This window comes from Neopelma chrysocephalum, unplaced genomic scaffold, assembly GCF_003984885.1.
Source record: "Neopelma chrysocephalum unplaced genomic scaffold, ASM398488v2 Primary Assembly neopelma1_94153, whole genome shotgun sequence".
Taxonomy (NCBI): domain Eukaryota; kingdom Metazoa; phylum Chordata; class Aves; order Passeriformes; family Pipridae; genus Neopelma; species Neopelma chrysocephalum.
The window spans coordinates 9,306-15,855 of record NW_020922861.1 but is presented as its reverse complement, the minus strand read 5'-3'; the positions used below and the strand labels follow the sequence as shown (position 1 = coordinate 15,855).

The 6,550-nt window shown below is 38.1% G+C and overlaps 1 long non-coding RNA gene across 1 annotated transcript; it reads right to left on the bottom strand.

Moving 5' to 3' along the window:
- Nucleotides 1–391: 391 nt before the first annotated feature.
- On the bottom strand, nucleotides 392–4,391 carry LOC113980431. Its single transcript, XR_003538138.1, has 3 exons — nucleotides 4,317–4,391; nucleotides 1,445–1,558; nucleotides 392–493 (listed from the first exon to the last, which is right to left on the bottom strand). It is a non-coding gene; the product is annotated as an uncharacterized LOC113980431 (long non-coding RNA).
- Between the last annotated feature and the right edge of the window lie 2,159 nt (nucleotides 4,392–6,550).

Below are 6,550 nucleotides of genomic sequence, written 5' to 3'. Positions count from 1 at the left end.
CTTATTTATAATCTAATCAAGCCTATTGTTTAGCATTTACAGCCCTGTTGTGTGAGCAGTAATACAGAACAGGGTTTGTGTTCATCAGCCAACATCCAATTATAAGTGTGGATGAAACAAAATACTAATTAGGTCTTACTTTCTTTTAAAAGTATAAATCGTTTGCTAGAGAAGAGCAACACATTTAAACAGTTGCAACATTTATTTGTTTCACAGTAACAAGAGGCAGTTTATAGTTGTAGCTATCTACATAAAGTTTCATGCTTATCAAACACCCCAGTCTTTTCCAGGAGGAATGAAGGAGTGTTATGGTATTTGTTTCACAATCTCATCAGTTGCTTGCTGGCTTAAAAACGAGTGGCTGGTAGAATGAATCGGGATGGATGTCCACACACCAGGTTGTAGGCACAGAAAATATAGTGGTGGAGGGGAGCATCAGAAAGTTGGGAATTAAAATTACCAAAGGAAGCCCAGCAGTACTGCAGAACCAGTCCTATGCACAAATCAGAAAAGAGAAGTGTTAAAACAACACGAACATCAAAAACACATTGGTATTTTTAATAAAAAGCACTGTCTAGCAATGCCTGTTTGACCAGATCTCATCAGCTGAGTCATGATGGGTCTGACCAGTAGCTGAAAAGAAGAATTCTAGAGAATAAGGAGATAGTCATGAAAATTAACTTCAATAATTCAAAAGGTAGCGTTGTTCCACATTGGTCGGAATGAAACCAGCGGGAATTAGAAATTATGGAGTTAGGAAATTCTGTTCAGCTGTCAATGCAGAGAAACTCATGTCCATATGAGATAGCTAGAAAGTTGCCATTGCACTTCTCAAAATGAAAGATTGGAAGCTGAAATTTCCTGTTCAAATTCCAGTATAAATAATCACACTGGATATATTTCTGCAGCTGCATAAAAAGCATTCCTCAGTCCTTGCCCTACATTTTTATGCTGTTTGAGAATTGACTTTTCTTCATTTCTGTGAGGAAATAGTTCCTTTTAGCGAAGGATGAAATGATAATTCCCATGCCTGCCTTTTCAAATATTTGGAGATTCCTCAGGAGGGCACAAAACAGAATGAATATCATGAGCATCTGCTAACTCTCTTGGCAGCCAAGGTAACGTTATGCACTCTTCAGTATCTGTTTATTTGGTTTGCCTCTTAGAGATCCAGGAGATGCTAGTCTGTAGGGATCTTTATTTTCCAAATGCAAATTGTAAATATGTTTGGGTCAGGCATACAACAGCTACTTGCAGGATTTTTTTATACCATCTGTAAAATATTAGTTGGCAGACCATACTCGTGTCCTAATAGCCACTAGGCAGATTCCTCATGATTTCTCATAGTTTTTTCCTTTATTGCATTTTGTTAAAAAATAAAAAATGACTGTTTGAAACAACAGAAGACCAACTCTGTCAATAATTCCATAAATCACCCACTTACCAGGAACAACATCGTGGACATAAGGGAGCCCATCTGGAGGGTTACTTCACTTTCAAAGACCATCTCTAGGACAAGTAGCACTTGAAGTTCACTGACTGCTGGAACTCTGAGGTACTTATATTTTCAAAAAGAAAGAAAAGGATAACTGTTACTGAATTGTCATATTATTTTCTAAGGTTCCGTTAATTGTTATTTTGACAGATCAACTAGCAATAGTCACTGAAACAAAATATTTTTTTAAAATGCATTGCTTTATGGTCATTATGTATCTATCTAACCTCTTTCAAAAAGTGTAGGTTTCATCTTTCTTATTGATAATAATCATTATGTAGTGACTAACTGAACACCTCAAAGGATTAATTTAGAGAAGTAGACCCTGTTTTACATTAATCCTGGGAGAATTTTTCATTACATGCTGTCTGTGAAAAACAACATCACCAAACGCAAGAACGATGTTTATTGTTTGTATGACCTAAAAATAAATCGTATTGTTGTGCAACACTGCAAAAAATGCTGTCTGTTCTAAGTGTTGCACTGTGTTTGTGCAAAACTAAAAATCATTCTGTACATCAGTGACAACAACAGCAATACAGAGTACTTAATAGGAAAAACAACTAAAATTCATGGAAAGATATCAAGTAATCAACAGATATTGTGACTACAGAAAATCTGCTCAGGGTTGTAGATGCCAGTTTTTAGGAGAATTCTTGAATGAGTTGTTCCCAAAGGGAAGACATTAACCACTGCTCTGGGGTGTGCATTCCTGCATGCCAGAAGAAGCTGTATGTGTAATTAAGATCTCCAGTACCATAATCCAGATAAAGGAGGTAGTGTTTATGATTATTCCAATGTTCACCACTCATGTGAAGAGAAGTATTGTCTTGAACTGGTATGATACTTTATCAGAGTGCTTCCATATCTTTTACATTCTTGGAGGACAGGCTACTCCACAATGAAGTAATATTATGTATGAACTGTGGCAATTATTTTGAAACTGTTTGACTGGGGAAAAAGGTTACAATGACATTTAAAAGCTGGAGTTTTTAAGTCAGTTTTATGAGAACAGTGGATAGCAATCCCAAAAAGCCGAAGGTTTGCGTCTCAGCAGAGTAAGTATTACAAAGTGAAGAACCTAGATGATCTTCTTTGCAAACTTCTCAGTGACACCTGTGTGCACTCGCAGGATCTCTAACAACTGATCAAAATAAAATGCAATTTGCATCTGTTGGAAGGAACAAACTCTTTCTGTATTCACTCTGATATCAATACTTATTCCATAAAGCACATTTATCTTATAAGCTAAGAGGGTAAGAAGATAATTAGGGAAATTCCTACTAGTACCTTCAGCAACCTGAGAAGCAGATAAAATTAGCTCTCAGATTGTTTCCTTATTGGCATCTGCTGAGCAGTATTGTTCTCAGTGGACCTTCTCTGGTACAGCAGATTGAAAGTCAGTAAATGCTTTATATGTAAAATAGAAAGAAAACTACTTGTATGGGTATTAAAATCAGCTTCTCAAAACTGTATGTACATGTAAATATACCTAAGTGCACATCTAATCACTTTTTCTGCCTTTCATAGTCAGGGAGACTCCTGGGAGGAAGCATCGTGATATATTAATTTCTGCAGAAATACTAAAACAACTTCTGGTGTCATGCAATATCAGCCACTGCTGCTTTAGGAAAAATAGAATAGCAAATATCTACTTGCTCAATGAAATGAATATTGAAATTCTCAAAACATCTTCTGGTGTAAACATCAACACGTAAATGGAATTTCCATTCACACTCACACAAAATATGACATTATGGGTATTAAATGGGCCAGCATAGTAATTTGATTTTTTTTTGTATAAGGGCAAATGTTTACTGAAGTTGGCCTTTATTATTTGATTGTACATTGAATTCTAAGCAGGACAAACTGTGGATCTGACCAGCTCTTGGCAGATTCAGCGTTGTGGGCAATAAGCTCCTCACAGGTAACTACGAGGTGGAGCTAAACCACAACTATTGCACACCATGAAGTACCACTTGCAGTATGCAGACAAATACTTAACTTGCAAGATAGGTAATTTGTATTAATATTTATAAAGAACTTCATGTGCAATAGTGGCAGCAAGCAAGCACTAGTTTTATTATAATTCTGTTCTGGCAACCAGTGGATGCATTCTTAAATGTCTTTGGACTTTATGATGCTGAATCCAAATTAGCAGGCAAAATACATGTTTGCATTATAGGTCATTAGAAAATATTTTATATTTTCATTTTGTGTTACTGTTTCTGCCTGGTGTGACCTGCCCAGAAACACACTTTATATAACTGGACTTCTGATTCACACCCATTTGTGAGTGGAGGTTCTCAGCCAGAGTAAAGCTGGAACATAAAAGGAGAATTTTCCAGGTTCAGTCACACTGAGTGAAGGGAGCTTTGTGGTGGTAGACAAAATTAAGACTCTCTTCCCAACTCCTTCAGTGGATAAGAATGGATATTTTATACTGGTTTTGTATTTCTACCAGCGTTGGTTGCTCCTTGAACAGTATGAGTGAGACAATACCAACTTTTTTCAAAGAGACAAAGACATGGTACTAGAAGTACTGCCTGATTTGTCCTACAAAGCTCTCTTGTAGCTGTCTTGTTACGTTGCTTCACTTAAAAATTAAATCTCTGCAGCTGTTACACAGAATTGAACTATTTGATTTTGAATGTCAGCACCATTATTTGTATAGTCTAAGGCCACCATTAGCTTGGTGTCTTTACTGATTCAGTCTTCAAAGATTTTTTTCTCCACGTATCTCAAAGTAAACAAATTGGCTTACAGTCAGCTAGACCTACCCAGTCCAGGCCTGGCTACTCATTTGAGCAATAAGATTTACCTGAAATGCTGTACAGCACATTGTTAATCTTGAAGTCCAACACTCTGAACCCACAGCAAGATGTGCCATTTGTCTGATTCAGTGTTGATAGTTGAAATATAAAAAAAAGTAGCACTCAATTAAATGCTATGAGTAACATTTACTGTTCTTCCTAGGTTTCAAACAAGTGAAATATATATAAACAGTTGCACAGGTATATAAATAGCTGCATAAAAAAGAAGGAACACACATTCATAACGGAATCTTGTCCTTTCATTGTTGTTGCCTCGAAAATCAACCACCTTTTAGATCATCTGGTTGTCCAAGTCCTTGAACATATAATTACATTCAACTAACTGATGCCTTAGTTAACCTTTCTTCCATTCTCTGTACATTTTTTTTCTCTGCATACAGAACAAGGCAAGTCTACAATGCCTACATGCATAGCGAGCCACCATAGTAAAGTCATATGCATAAAAAACACGTTTGAACGTGCAGCCTGCTTACATTTGTGATGGCAGAGATCTTTCGCTGTTAGAGCCACTAGTATATGAGAAGACCAGGTGGAAATTTTTTTGGTGGCTCTAAGAAGGAAAAGAAAAAGAAAAAGATATGTCTGGTGCAAACAGCAAGTCAACTACAGTGACAAGTTTCTCACTCCTCAACCTTTGCATTGACAGGAGTCTGCTCTGCCAATTACTAGGCAGCAGCGAGACATCTCATGCTATGTATACCACAATGGGCTTTTCATGGATTTGGGTAGGGTCAGAGTTCTGAGGCAGATACTTGAGGTTCCATACTCGATGGCAGACAAGGGCTTGATAACTCAGGCTATGCTACACAAACATGCTCCAGCACTGCCCATGCTCCAAACCAGATGTTATGCAAGCAAGTCAACACAGTGAGCACAACCTAATATCCTTTTCATACTAGCAGTACTGATTTACTTTAATTTAGACTGTGTTAACTACCCACACTGGAGCTCGCTAGGGCAATTGACTATTTTGGAAGACAAAGCAGAGAGTGCCTTTGTCTGTCCTATAACAGCAGCCTTGGAAAGGCCTTCAGAGCAAGCATACAAAGTGGCAGGACATTTTGAGCAGCCAAGAAAATACTAGGAATATACGATTACCTTTAGCCACACTCGTCCCTGGAAATTAGGACTCTCAGTCTAAAGTCTAAAGGCTTCCCCCAGCTCCCAGTCTGCAGCCCGGACCCCAGCCCTGGTGTGCTTTGAGATGTGGCTATCTCCAGGATATCAGTCCTTAGAGACAACTGGAGTTTCTTATGTTTTGAGGAGATTGACACCCACAGGTCTCACCTTGAAACCAAGCACTCAGGCTGCTGGGCTGTTCTGAAGAAGATGGTATCTACCCTTCTTTTCAAAACCATTAACTTTGAATGAGAGAATGAACCTCTTCTTTAGGATTTTTGGGTAGAACAGGGTGAGATCCAAATCCAAGGCTCCTCTCTCAGGGTTCCTTGGTGTTCTGCAGCCAAATATTAAGATATGACAAAGCCCCTGAGTTGCTCTGAAGCTTATTTGAAGCAGTGTCTTAAACTCTTCCCAAGGCTACTGCTGCAGACAGCATGGTGGGCCTGACAGGCTTGCTACAGCTGCCTTGATGTTCTTAGCAGGGGCTGAAATCTGGGCAAATTCACAAATCTGGTGCTTGGACCTAACTGTCCAAGAGGAGTTCAGGGAAATTTAAGAGAAGTTAGGAGTTTATGCTCTTCTAACATTAGGAGTCAGCTACACAGCACGTCTTTTTAATTTTGAATTTGTGTAGAGTTTATGTGCCCATATGGTGCTTTGGGTATCTAAAACCTTCTCTGCCTCTCTTGCAAAACAGCCAAAATCAAGTTAGCTAAAGCTCCTTTGCCTCAGACTTTAGCTTAAGCTGATTTCAGTGCAAGGCTTACCAGAAGAGATTTTACCTAAACCCAGTACAGGCTAATGTTAAAATGGGAACATAGAAAAGCAGTGGCAGTGAAAATCAGCGGCTGATTGTTACACAGAAGTATAAGCAAACAATCCTGTATTTTCTTCAGTTTAGGGTTATGATAACATCTTTCATATTCTGGGGTTAATGTAACAGTTAGGATAACCTTAATGAGTAAGTCAACATTCTTAATTGATTGTTACTAAGCAAAGCTTGTGCCGGTACAGACAGACTTCAAAACAGGACCTACTATCACATTATTTAGGTGTATTTTTCCAAGATAAAACTTTCTTTAACAGGGATATCTTCTTT